Source organism: Sus scrofa, chromosome 1, assembly GCF_054392235.1.
Source record: "Sus scrofa isolate SSC_HxYL_T2T_F1_AM1 chromosome 1, Sscrofa_HxYL_maternal_Yorkshire_Landrace_v2.0, whole genome shotgun sequence".
Lineage (NCBI taxonomy): Eukaryota > Metazoa > Chordata > Mammalia > Artiodactyla > Suidae > Sus > Sus scrofa.
In genome coordinates, this window is record NC_139383.1 from 266,616,261 (window position 1) to 266,629,669 (window position 13,409).

Sequence of the window (13,409 nt, forward strand, 5' to 3'; positions counted from 1 at the left end):
TTTACCCTTTTTATTTTCTCAGATTTCCCAGTTTTCCAATTGTGATATGAATCACATCTTCCATCAGCATCAGTCCTCAGGACACAGTTTTTGAAAAAACGATGCCATCTTTGCAAGTATAACCACTTGCTGGAAATATCCAAACCCTCCCACCACTGTTCCACCGGGGAGCAGGACTCAGATGCTGGGGAGCCTTAGGGTTCATTCTGGTGAGACTTGGCTTCTGTAACTACTCTTCTCTCCCACACTTTAGCTCCTTCTCAGCCTTGATAACCCATCGCGATTATTCCCCATGCCTGGATCTTCCTGGGCAGAATTAACTCTTCCTTCCTCCCTCCTCCTATAGCACCTTATCTTGTATATGTTTGAATGATGACATTTATCTTTCTGTGTAATTATTTTCCTTAACTAGATCCTTGAGAGTGTTTGTAAACAAACAAGGCAGTCTAGACTTTTCTTTGAGGTGCTGTAAAGACAGAGAACCTGCATTCTCACTTTTTCTTCCGTCATGTTTGACTGAAAAAGCACCAGAGCCCTTAGAACGAGATAGCCAGAGTTAGGTAAGGAAGACATTTTTATTTATTTATTTTTTTTTTAATTTTTTTTTGTTGTTGTCTTTTTGTTATTTCTTTGGGCCGCTCCCACGGCATATGGAGGTTCCCAGGCTAGGGGTCCAATCGGAGCTGCAGCCACCGGCCTACGCCAGAGCCACAGCAACTCGGGATCCGAGCCGCGTCTGCAACCTACACCGCAGCTCATGGCAACGCCGGATCGTTAACCCACTGAGCAAGGGCAGGGACCGAACCCGCAACCTCATGGTTCCTAGTCGGATTCGTTAACCACTGCGCCACGACGGGAACTCCAGGAAGACATTTTTAAAAGACCAGAAATTGCTTCTTCACAAGATAATTATTTCCTTTGCTCCTTCCTCTTTTTTATCCTTTCTTCTCTATTCCTGTCCTTCCTTTATCAGAAACATTCCCTGAGCTCCTGCTAATTGCCACATGCTTCTAGATCTACAGACATAATGGTGAATAAGTTACTGCCCTGCAGTCAAGGAGTTTATAGTCTCAGAGTTCCCACTGTGGCTCAGAAGGTTAAGAATCTGACATAGTGTCTGTGAGGATGCAGGTTCTATCCCTGGCTTCGCTCAGTGGGTTGGGATCTGGCGTTGCTACAAGCTGTGACATACGTAGGTCGCAGATGTGGCTTAGATTCGGCATTTCTGTGATGTAGCTGGCAGCTGTGGCTCTGACTCAACCCCTATCCTGGGAATTTCCATATGCCACAGGTGCAGCTGTAAAAAGAAAAACAAAAAGAAAAAAAACTCATAGTCCCAAAGCCATGATAGTCAAGGAAACCAAGATTTCCAGCACATCATAGTATATATTGCATTATGTCATACATAACATATATGACAGGGTACATATAGTGTAGATTATTTCATTATGTAGTTTTGCATAGCATTTTACACTGCCATCTGCATTGCATACAACGAGGAAAATGTCCTAAACATTTATGGTTTTCTTGGCTTCAGGGAAGGTCCTACAGAAAAAGTGTTAGGAAGTGAACATGTGTTCATCAGCCAGAGTAAGAGATATTTAGAACAGAGCATTTGCTTAAGCTTATAGCCTCTGGGTTATAGGCAAACTCTGATATATGAAATGCAGCAAGATTGACTGGGGCCGCTTTTTTCAAGAGTCATTCTGGGGCCTACTTGGGTGTTGCAATGCCCATGGTGGAGCCTGCTCCTTCCCTTTTCTCTACGTGGCAGCACGCTGAGCCAGCATCACCTCTGCCCTAAGTTCAGAACTCCATGCAAACCAGACTGCAGGACCCCAGCGAGCAGAGGCTAGGCCCACGGCCATTCTCCCTGAGTGCTCAGCCTGCTCCCCATTAGCATAACCTTCTCAGAAACCATGTGTGTTTCCATAGCTAACTTAATCTGCATAGCATTTCACAAAATTCTTCATTTTCTTATATTTTCCTATAATCTTATGTTGCAAATAGGGACAAATTATACAAGGGGGTAATTTGAGAATGGGCTCAGTTATTGAACACTGTGTTTTAATGCCGCAAATACTGTTATTTGTTAGGTCAGGAAAGAACAAATTATGCCCCGTTTTATTTCGATATCCCTGTGCTTGGCATGCATTGGGTAAGGAGTAAATCAGAATTAAATTAAGTTGAGCAATATTGAAAGATTGGATGAAACAGGCATGATGGAGTCTCTTCACACAGGAGAAAACAGATCAGGATTTAATTGGGAAGGGAGCTAATCCTCGCTTCTGTGTGCCAGTGAGCTCACGAGCTATTATTGCCTTCAGCGCTAAACACTCCTAACTGTCCTGCTGGACTGTTTTTCTGGTGATTTAAGAGAAGTCTGAGTGCGTGGCTTTTCTCTTTCAGCCCTCCTTGCCTCCGTCCCATCTTTCTCCATGCTGCTGGCTGCGAAATGCCGCTGTGCTCTCTGAAACGCACGTCGGGTCATCTGCCTTTTGCTTGTTTGCACCCCATTTTATGGTCCTGCTCTTGCCTGGCTCTGCAACTCCATCTCTCACTCTCAGCCACACACCCCCTACCCTTGAGCTGCTCTCAGGTTCCTCAAACACCCTTGTCATTTCTCCATCCTTTCTGTCGGCACAGGCTGTCCCATTTTCCAGGAAGACATCTGTCCAGCACGTCTCCATTCCGTTAACTTGTATTTCCAAGCCTAACTCAGACCTTACGACCTCCTGGAGGCCTCTTCTGAAAGCCTTCCTTGATTAGGAAGTCACTCTTTTTTTCCCCACAGCCCCTGTGGTATCGTCACCATGCTAAACACGCTGTGTGTGTTGTATGCGTACCAACCGGTCGTGTGTCTGTCTGTTTCTCCAGCTCAGTTCTGAGCTCCATGAGGATGGAAACCACGTCTGTTCTTAGTTCAAACCCTAGCATTAGAGCATCTGTCAGTTGCCCAACTAACGAAAGAAAGAGAAAGAGAGAGAGAGAAGCGGGGAGGTGGGGAGAAAGGGGTGAAAGAAGGGGAAAGAAGGAAGAAAGGGAGGGAAAGGAGAGGGAGGAAGGAAGGCTAGGAGGAAGGGAGGGAGGAGAGAAAAGAGAAGGAGGAAGGAAGGGAGGCGGGGGGAGGAAGGAAGGAAGGGAGGAGGGGGGAAGAAGGAAGGAAGGAAGGGATTATGAATGGATGAATGAGGATAGTGGGACAGTCACAACCAGATGGCAGCAGGAGACACGTGCAGCCCCACGGTCAAGCCCAGCCTGAACTCTTTTACGTGTAAGCTCTTCATGAAGAATTTGCAACAGCTGCCCCCTCTCTGGCTTTGGGGAACCAGGGCTATATGGCCACTCAGCTATTCCATAAACAGTGCTGGGGAGCTATGGAGGACTTCAGTGTTCACTGTGGAAGCCTGTGGTTGCTTTTGTTTGTTGTGTCTCTGCTACCATGGCTCCCAGAGGACACCCCATCTGTACAAGCGCTGTTCTGAACTGATATGGAGCTGCCAGGCGGGTTTTCTCAAGCCGGAGCCTCCGCAAAGCAGCTGCTGACAAAGGCTCAGAGCAGGACCCAGACGGAGGGGAAGGAATGCGGATTTGTCTTGATCTGCCGCATCGGAGGGGAGGTGATAAAGAGTCATAAAAGACTGGCAGCTGCTCAACTATTTGGCACCAAAGGCCTCTTCCGAAGAATCATTTTCCAAGATGGGTCTGTGCGCCCGCAAACATGCTCATGTTCATATAATGTTCTGCTGGCTCATTTTTTTTTTTTTTTAATTTTACTTTTTCCCATCTTTCTTTATCTTTCCTCTTTTAACAATTTCCCTGATCAGGTAAACATAGAGGGGGAAAAAAATAGATAGGAATGTGAAGCAAACATCCCTCTGGGGAGAAGGCTGGTCTGTCTGGAAGGAGGGGTACCCTCAGCCCCCCGACCCTCACTCCTCAGGCTGTTTCCGGTCTGGGAGCCATGGATGAGCCTGTTGAGTTCTTGCTGCCTGTTGAGCTGATTCCAGAAATTCTAACCCCATCCCTTCCCCCTAATGGCTCTCCTCTGAGTATCTGCCTGACTCTTCTGTGGGGAAGAAATGACACTGTGATGCTTTGTCAGCCTTTGCAAAGGCTGCAGTAATTCACCCATGACAACAGGTATATCTGTAAATTCCTTCCTTGCCCCCAGACAGGGGCACGTCTCCCCTCCCCTCCTGCTCCTGACACCTCGTCCATTCATTTTCTCATTTCTTCAGGGTCATCGCCCACACGTCCCATCCTCTCTGGCTTGCAGGGGTCACCTTGCTGGTTGTGATGAAGGTACACTTTGGCTTGAAGCCCCGTTGGTGGGATCCCGGGTGTCTTCTCTGACCTCCAGGGGCTCAGGCGAGTCACCCCGGCCCTGGTTTCATGCACTCACATTGTTCGCCTCTTCGTTTCTCCATGAGCCGTTCCTACCCTCTACCATTTATCAGTGTTGGCAAAAAAGCTCTTTTTAATTCATCTCCCTCCAACTCCCACGTGGGAGCTGTAACCAGGAGACCTTCCCTGGGAATCTACCCTACGTGTGCGCAAGCGTCTGTCCAAGCGCATCACTTGACAGCTCAGGTTGGTGCCATTTGGTGCGACCTGCATCTTATCATTCCTCCTCTTCCCTCCCCCTTTCTAGTACCTTAAACCTCCCTCTCCAATGCTCTGGTTCATTTCTTAGGTGGGACAGTCTAGCTATTTTATTCTCACCGTGACTGGCACTACCATTTAATAACAGAATTGCCCGTAAGAGGTTGTGCTACTTACTTAAAAGCTGTCTTCTCCTTCCAGTACAATTTCGTCGCCCGTTCTGAACCTAACATCCTTCTGCACGACACATTCACTCAGGAGGCACGCAGTGGATATCACTGTGTGATGTCCTAGGCCCTGCCGACTGGAGGTGCAAAAGGGAAGATTTTGATTTCCCTCAGGTAGTTTAATTTTTTTACATCACCGTCTTTTCCAGGAGTCCCCTGGTCGCCTAGTGGTAAAAGAGCTGGCGTTGTCACTGCTGTGGCTCAGGTTCAATCCCTGGCCCAGAAACTTCCACATACCATGGGTGCCGCCAACAAACAGACCAAAAAACCCAGTCTTTTCCCAGTCTGGAGGGCAGGTGCCACGTTTCCTTTATTTCTGTTTTCCTGGCTTCCAGCATCATGCCCAGTCCACATTGCCAATGCACACTAAATAGTTTGTGGCAAAATGACTTTGGGTCTTATTCTACAGGTGGGAAAAGAGATTCAGAAACCTCCTGGAATGAGGCCTTAATCACACGAGCCAAGGCTTGAAATACCCGAATGTGCAGACACCAGACACCACACTTTGCCTTTTCTACCATCGTGGCATGTCTCCTGCAAAGGACACTCTTTCTCAGGTTTTACGCACACGTAAAAGTCATGAGTTCCTTTTCCATTGGTCACCCATACCCATTGGGTGTTCTCCCGCTGCTCTCTAATGTTTGTGCAGGGATGCATGGTGGTCAAGGATTGGGGGAGGGCCATGCAGGCTCCATTCTTGCCCCCTCTCTGGTACCAGATGCTCCAGCAGCATCTATGGCTGGCTGCTGAGGAAGGCTTCTATAAATCAGGCCAGAAGAGTTTGTGGGCACTTTCTTACACAGCTGGTTCTCGAAGGCACAGCCTTAGTCATAGCAGCAACCTATTACCATCTGAGAGAAAGGAAAGAAGACATAGGGCTGTCACCCAGTGTATTAGTTTTCTGTTGTGTGATAAATAATCAGCAATTGATCAGCTAAAAGAGAACACACCTTATCTCACAGTTTTTGTAGACCATGAGTCCAGGCATGGCTAAACTGGGTCCCAGAAAGCTGCAGTCAAAGTATTGACCAGGCTATGTTTACATCTGGGGACTTGATGGGAGAAGAATCCATTTCCAAGCTCATTAAAGTTGTTTGTAGAGTTCATTTCCCTATGGCTAAATGGCTGGGGCCACATTTTAAAATCCATGGCCATAAGCAGATTTATTTGTCTTCTTTCTGGATGCATTTCCATTTCTATTTTAATAAAACAACATAAATAATTTTCATTAAGTATAAGCACTAGAATTCACTCAACAATCCTATGGGCATCAATTTGAGTATTAAATTCAACCCAAGTAAGACTGTCAGAAATTCATTCTATGGAAATAACAATCAGAGCAGAACTACAGTGAACTGATTTTTTTTTTTTTTTTTTAGTTTGTGGACCTGTCATGGTTCTGTTTCCTCCTTCCTTCCTTCCCTCCTTCTTTCTTTCGGTAATGAGGGTTCCCAGGCTAGGGGTCGAATTGGAGCTGTAGCCGCTGGCCTACGCCACAGCCACAGCAATTCCAGATCTGATCCGAGTCTGCAACCTACACCACAGCTCACAGCAATGCCAGATCCTTAACCCACTGATCGAGGCCAGGGATCAAACCTGTGTCCTCATGGATGCTAGTTAGATTCATTAACCGCTGAGCCACGACGGGAAATCCTGCAGTTCTGTTTCTTGAGCTTAATGAGAAATTCCCAGATCTTTGGTTGGTACCACTTTACCACTTCAGTCACTGCCTCCCGCAGTACCTGAGTCTCCTAGGGAAACGCTGCAGACTCAGCTGCGAGCCAGGTCCTACACCCCAACTCCCAAAGGCTCAGCTCAGCTCAGTACTGTTAACTTGGAGTTGAATGCATCACAGCCCTAGCAACTGAAATAAGTTAATTTTTAAGATGAAAAAGCTGTCATTTAAGTAGTTATAAACTGTTTATACTTTCCTGGGGTAAAGATGCTTTAGGAGCAGGAGATTATGTCTTTTGTACTTATTTGAAGAGGGCCCACACTGGAAGGCTCTTTCAATCATCTCAGCCAGGGGTTGACAAACTTTCTTTGTAAAGCGCCAGATAGTAAATATATTAGCCTTTGTGGGCCAAGTGGTCTCTGTCACAACCACTCAGTGCTGCCATTTTAGCATGAAAATAGCCCTAGTCAATATGTAAATGAAAAAGCATAGCTGCCTTCCAGTTAAACTTTATTAATGGGCCCAGGGAATTTGAATTTTATATTGTTCTCATGGGTCATAAAGTATTCTTCTTTTGATTTTTTTTTCCCATCATTTGTAAATGCAGAAACTGTTCTTGGCTTGGGGGCCCTGTAGAGTGGGGAGCAGGCTCGATTTGGTCCACGGGGCATTATTTGTCAACCCCTGCTACATAAACAAAGCAAGCCCCTATCCATTGCTCTTGGGGAAATTGTTTTCTCCCTCACCCTCTTGAAAGTCAGTTGGAGCCTCCCTGAGAGTTGCAAGGATCGCTGAAGATTATAGCTGGGGAGAACTATCTCTGAGGTCGGGCTTGCAAAAGAAGTTCTTGCTGTGTTTAGAGGCAGCAGCCAAAGGAGGAGTTGTTTCTGCACCCCCGGGACCACTGGGGGCTCCGTGGAGGACAGCTGGGCCCAGCCAAGCTGTGACATCAGTGATCTCACAGGCAGGTGAGGAGGCCATACCAGGGGGATGAAGAAGGGAAGCAGCTGCAGCTTGGGTGAAGTCATCTCAGTGGAGAAGGGGGTGACCTGCAGAAGAGCAGGTGGTGGTCTGGAGACAGAGGACGGGTTTATACACAAAGTGACAACCAGGACAGATTTGCGGAACTTTCCCAGAGATACATGGTGGAATGTGGTAGAAGAATGACTTTTCTGTAATTGAGTAGCTTGAGGGATAATGCCACTAGAATTTGGAACTACACAGAAGTGCAGCGTTCCTGAGAAGGTTTGGCTTGTACTGCCTGAGATGTATGTTATCATAAACACACTTGGTTGCCAAGCAACATGCATATCCCCATTCGTCGTCTTTTTTTTTTTTTTAAACTTTCCATTTTGAAATATTTCTAATCTTCTTCAGAAAAATTGCAAAACAGTACATATTTCCGTCACCCAGATTCCTTGATTATTAGCTTTTTCCATATTGGTCTCAGCATTCTTTCTCTATGACATATACAACCATCCACACAACACACATTCACATGTACCATAGTTTCTGAACCTTTGGCAAGTAAGTTTCAGGACATTATTCAGACTTTCAGGGCAATTTCAGTTGAGTACACATATTAGGAAGCAATATTGGGCCAATGCTAACTTTCTTATTTTGAAAAAACAAGGATAATCTCCCCACACAATGACAGTATAACTAGCAAAATAAGACAGTTAGCAGTGATCCAATATTGCTTTCTATTTTTATTTATTTATTTATTTAGTCTTTTCTAGGGCCGCACCCGCAGCATATGGAGGTTCTGAGGCTAGGGGTCTAGTCGGAGCTGTAGCTGCCGGCCTGCACCACAGCTCACGGCAACGCTGGATCCTTAACCCACTGAGCAAGGCCAGGGATCAAACCCACAACCTCATAGTTTCTAGTCAGATTCGTTAACCACTGAGCCATGACGGGAACTCCCAATATTGCTTTCTAATACATGTACCCAACTGAAATTGCCCTGAAAGTCTGATTAATGTCCTGATTATCTGACCCAATAACATAAATCCACTTTACTGTCATGTATTTTTAATTTCCTCAAGTCTGAAATAATTTCTCAGTCCCTTTTTTTTAATTGAAATATAGTAGACTTACAATATTTTGTTAGTTTCAGGTGTAGAACATAGTAATTTATTTTTATAGATTAGCTCCACACAAGTTTATATGATGATTTTTTTTTTGGCCCTGTCCATGGCATGTGGAAGTTTCTGGGCCAAGGATCGAACCTGCACTGCAGCAGCAACCCAGTGCTGCTGGATCCTCAACCTGCTGAGCTACCAGAGAGCTCCAAGGTTATTATAAAATATTGACTACATCTCCTATTTAAATCTTTGTAAATTATTGATTTGATATCTGCTCTTTCTTTGTCTTTCATGATTGACATTTTTGAATGGGCCAGGCCAGTTACTTTGTAAAACATCCCTCAGTTTGAGTTTTTCTGATATTTCCTCATGATTTATGAGCTTTTAGTGGTAATCTGCCAAATATCTTCTCATGGCATCATATCTTTAGGCACCAAATGCTAATTTGTCCAACTGCTGGTGATACTAGCTTTGATCACTTGGTTAAAATGTCTATAGGGTTTCTCTTTTGCAAGGTTTTTTGTTTGTTTGTTTTGTTTTTTTCTTTTTAGGGCCACACTTGTGGCATATGGAGGTTCCCAGGCTAGGGGTCACATCAAAGCTGTAGCTGCTGGCCACAGCCACAGCCACAGCAACACAGGATCCAAGCTGCATCTGTGACCTACACCACAGCTCACAGCAATGCCGGATCCTTAACCCACTGAGCAAGGCCAGGGATCGAACCTGTGTCTTCATGGATGCTAGTCAGATTCATTAACCACTGAGCCACAATGGGAACTCCCTATTACAAGGTTAATTAATAAGTATATTATATTCATCAGTTAGTGATTAATAAAAATGTATTTGGGGGATCATGCTTCATCTTTGATGTAAATGGGAGCTTTTCCATTTCTCACATTTATTTAAATTACTATAGACAAATGGGTTTCTGTTTCACTGAAAGGGTTGTCACAGGTCGATATCAGTATTTATTTGGATGCACACGTGACCTAGACTCGGATGATGGAGCCCCTTCAGACTGGCTCCAATTGTGTTTGGACCCGTCTCCACCATCCTTTTAGCAGTTCCTTGCTTTATGATACAACAAGATGTTCTTAACCTACCTTGAATTTCTCCTTTTTCAGTTCTGGATAAGTCATTGCTCTTAGGGGCTCTAGTTTCTGTAGTGGAGAATCGTATATGGAAACCAAGAACTAAGCATGATCATTGTGAAAGGTGTGCCAGTGTTTCTAGGGCCTTTTAATGGGCAGGGATAGAACAGCCAGACAGACAGACAGACACACACAGACACACACAATCTGTATCTATATTTGTATGTGTATTCATGTATGTAAATTAAAAAGTGTGAGTTTACCTCATCACTTTCCATTTCAGTCTACAAGATTCGGTCTTATCCCTCTTCCACTTTTGTGAATGGCTTCTGCATCAATGAAAACCAAACCTGTGGTATTTTCAATGCCCTCCCATATGTTTTCAATCCCTCCTATTTTTAAGCCACTGAAATATGTGCGAGGGAAAGAGCAAGGGAATCTAACAGGCTAGTTCTGATGACTTCAGAAGACAGAATCAATTGTGACAGGCACCTAGCTCTTGTTGTGTGAAACAATAAAAAGCTATGAATTTAACCACTGCAGGTCTAGTGGTCACTTTTAGCTGAGTACTTTCTCAACTGAATTCCCACTTGAGCAGTGTCTGTGTGCTGCAGGAGAAGGTGGTACCTCCTCTAGCTTTGCGGACAGAGTCCTCTCTTTTCACTTTCCAGGAATTGACTTAGGGATGAGCATGTGGCCTAATTCTGGAAATGAATTTGGCCTTGGGAAGAGTCACTCTCTCTCTTGTTCTGTAGGTTACCTTGCATGGGTATAAGGTGCACGATTGCTGGGGCCGTCCAGCTGTATGCCTGGAAATGAAAGGGACACACGGAGAGAGGAGCCTGATCCAGAACTGCAGCAGGAAATCCAAACTGGAGCCTGTCTCATCTCTTGAACCTCAGTTATTTGAATTGGTATGTTTTCCTGTTACTTACTTCTATAAGCAACCTGACGATAAATGCAGATAACCATAATATATATCAGGGTCAGTTCTTGGCAGTGAGAATACAGAGGGAAATAGGATAGAAGTCTACTTTCAATGAGATCAGACTACATATTATTATTATTTTTTTTTTTTGTCTTTTGTCTTTTGTCTTTTTTTTTGTCTGTTGTTGTTGTTGTTGCTGTTGTTGCTATTTCTTGGGCCACTCCCGTGGCATATGGAGGTTCCCAGGCTAGGGGTCCAATCGGAGCTGTAGCCACCAGCCTACGCCAGAGCCACAGCAACGCGGGATCCGAGCCGCGTCTGCAACCTACACCGCAGCTCACGGCAACGCCGGATCGTTAACCCACTGAGCAAGGGCAGGGACCGAACCCGCAACCTCATGGTTCCTAGTCGGATTCGTTAACCACTGCGCCACGACGGGAACTCCCAGACTACATATTATTATATGTGCCATTGGGACGTAAGACATAAGACACGGTAAGAGCTCAGAGGAAGTCTAGATAGAGGACTGCCTTAAGTAGCCAGGATTTTCCTATGCCTGGAAGACACGAAGGAAATAAAGACCATCACAGACAAAATACTTAGCACAAAGGCATGAAACATGAAATGCTGAGGGAGGCTGGTGATAGAGATGTTGATATCAGAATGAAAATTATGCGCCATTATTGATTTAATGAAGAAACATGTTGGCCACATATGCATGCTATAAAGATATCTTTGCTGACTAAAGAGGGATCCAAGTACGCAGAGGTTTGGGGAACTGAAGATGAAAGGCTAAATGTTCCAGGGCAGATGGACATTTAGTTGTAAAGTATAAGTTTATCCTAAGTTATAACTTTACTCCTCCAAAATGCCTCTTCTTCTCAGAATGGCTTGTGGGGTGAATCTGACTTCTCTGAAGTGTATACTGACTTTGAGTCAAGAACTTGAATTTTCTTCATTTTACTGATGATGCCTTCATGGACCTAAAAGTGGAGGCCAGGAGGCCATCCATCTCAAGACCTGAGGCTGTGCACACCTCTAATCCAAGACATTGATACACCTGTGTATAAGTTTCCTTCAATGAGATATGAAACACAGTCCTCTGGGGCCAAAGCTAGCCCTGCTCTGAACGAGCAGCATCTCTGTGTGGTGGTTTCTTCTGCTGCTCCAGAATTGGCCCCCACCCAATGGCCCAGATCTGGTGTGGTTTTGATTTGATGCTGTGGACAAATGCGCCTTTTGGGAAAAAAACAATAGAAATGTCTCCTTCTTAGACATCACCATGGAAACCTAGAGCAGCCATCACTTTACCATGCTGCTGACTTCATTCTGAAGAAAATTTAGCTCATCTTATTTGAATTAATTAAAATCCAATAAGAGGACAGTGATGTAATGGATGAAAAAAGATAACTATTGGAAAAAAATATAAAATAATTATTATTGTAGAGTGTGGGATTTTCTATCTGGAGAATCAAAGATAATTACTAAAATAATATTAAGGGAGTTCCCGTCGTGGCGCAGTGGTTAACGAATCTGACTAGGAACCATGAGGTTATGGGTTTGGTCCCTGCCTGTGCTCAGTGGGTTAATGATCCGGCGTTGCCGTGAGCTATGGTGTAGGTTGCAGATGCGGTTCGGATCCAGCGTTGCTGTGCTCTGGCGTAGGCTGGTGGCTGCAGCTCCTATTCGACCCCTAGCCTGGGAACCTCCATATGCCGTGGGAGCGGCCCAAGAAATAGCAAAAAGACAAAAAAATAAAATAAAATAAAATAATATTAAGACAGATAAGACAATTTAGAAAGTTGGCCAGAAACAGGATAAATTTTCTAAAGACTAATAATTTTTTTATGTATCAGCCTTCGGCAGATATACAATTTAATGATACGCATTAAATAATAGAGCCAAATCATTAATCATCAATAAAGAGATCCAGAACGTTCATCAGCCCTACCTTCCATCAGACAACCAAGTCACTGTCAATTGAATAGCACGGAGCATGGAAATACCTCATTTATTTAGCACATACCACATCTCTTCTTGTTGCCAGGCACTCTTGCCACTTGTGCCCAGATCCTCACAGCAGTCCTTACATACCGTTAGCCCCGTTTTGCATGTGAGCAAATCGAGACGGGAGAGAACTCCAAGATCACACTAAGGGTAAGTGGCACGGTGGAATTAAAGTTCCTCTCTGTTTCTCTGTCTGATTCCCAGGTTGATAGTTTTGTCACTGTTTTCACCGGAACACATTAGGTTGAGTGCTCTGTTGTAGAACTTGCCCTTTAAGCTGAAGATACTTCTTTTTATGGGTCGTCTACTGCTCCTCTTTGCCTCCTTGGCCTTTCCCTGCTTGTAGGTCAACAATTTTTAAAAACAGATTTGGCTTCCTTTGCAATTTCACTCCCATTTTCACAGGTGAACAGCACCTACCTGAAGTCAGTCGTTGATAACTCGTTTGATTTAGAATAGCTGCTAGTTTGTAAATAAGGAAACCAGAACCCTAGCCGTATTCTTTTCAAATCAGTCCTTCTGTTTTAGAAAGTTGACGGTGCTGAATTAGTGGCATTTTGTCTTTATTGTTCAAATGGAAACTTGAAAGAGAAGTTCCATCGTGGCGCAGTGGAAGTGAATCTGACCAATATCCATGAGGACGCAGGTTCAGTCTCTGGCCTTGCTCGGTGGGTTAAGGATCCGGCGTTGCTGTGAGCTGTGGGATAGGTCGCAGACGGGGCTGGGATCCTGTGTTGCTGTGGCTGTGGTGTAGGCCTGTGGCTACAGCTCTGATGTGACCCTTAGCCTGGG

General features: G+C 44.8%; 1 long non-coding RNA gene across 7 annotated transcripts in view; it reads left to right on the forward strand.

Annotated features, from left to right (window-relative positions):
• Window positions 1–13,409, forward strand: part of LOC102161373 (uncharacterized) — a 358,117-nt gene that overhangs the window by 191,814 nt on the left and 152,894 nt on the right. For 6 of the 7 annotated variants that reach the window (XR_014825980.1, XR_014825984.1, XR_014825974.1 and 3 more), the window contains 2 exons: window positions 10,438–10,596; window positions 12,658–12,767. This is a non-coding gene — a long non-coding RNA (uncharacterized LOC102161373). Of the gene's footprint in view, window positions 1–7,266; window positions 7,476–10,437; window positions 10,597–12,657; window positions 12,768–13,409 lie in introns of those variants that run through there. The other variant, XR_014825965.1, reaches the window with a different exon arrangement.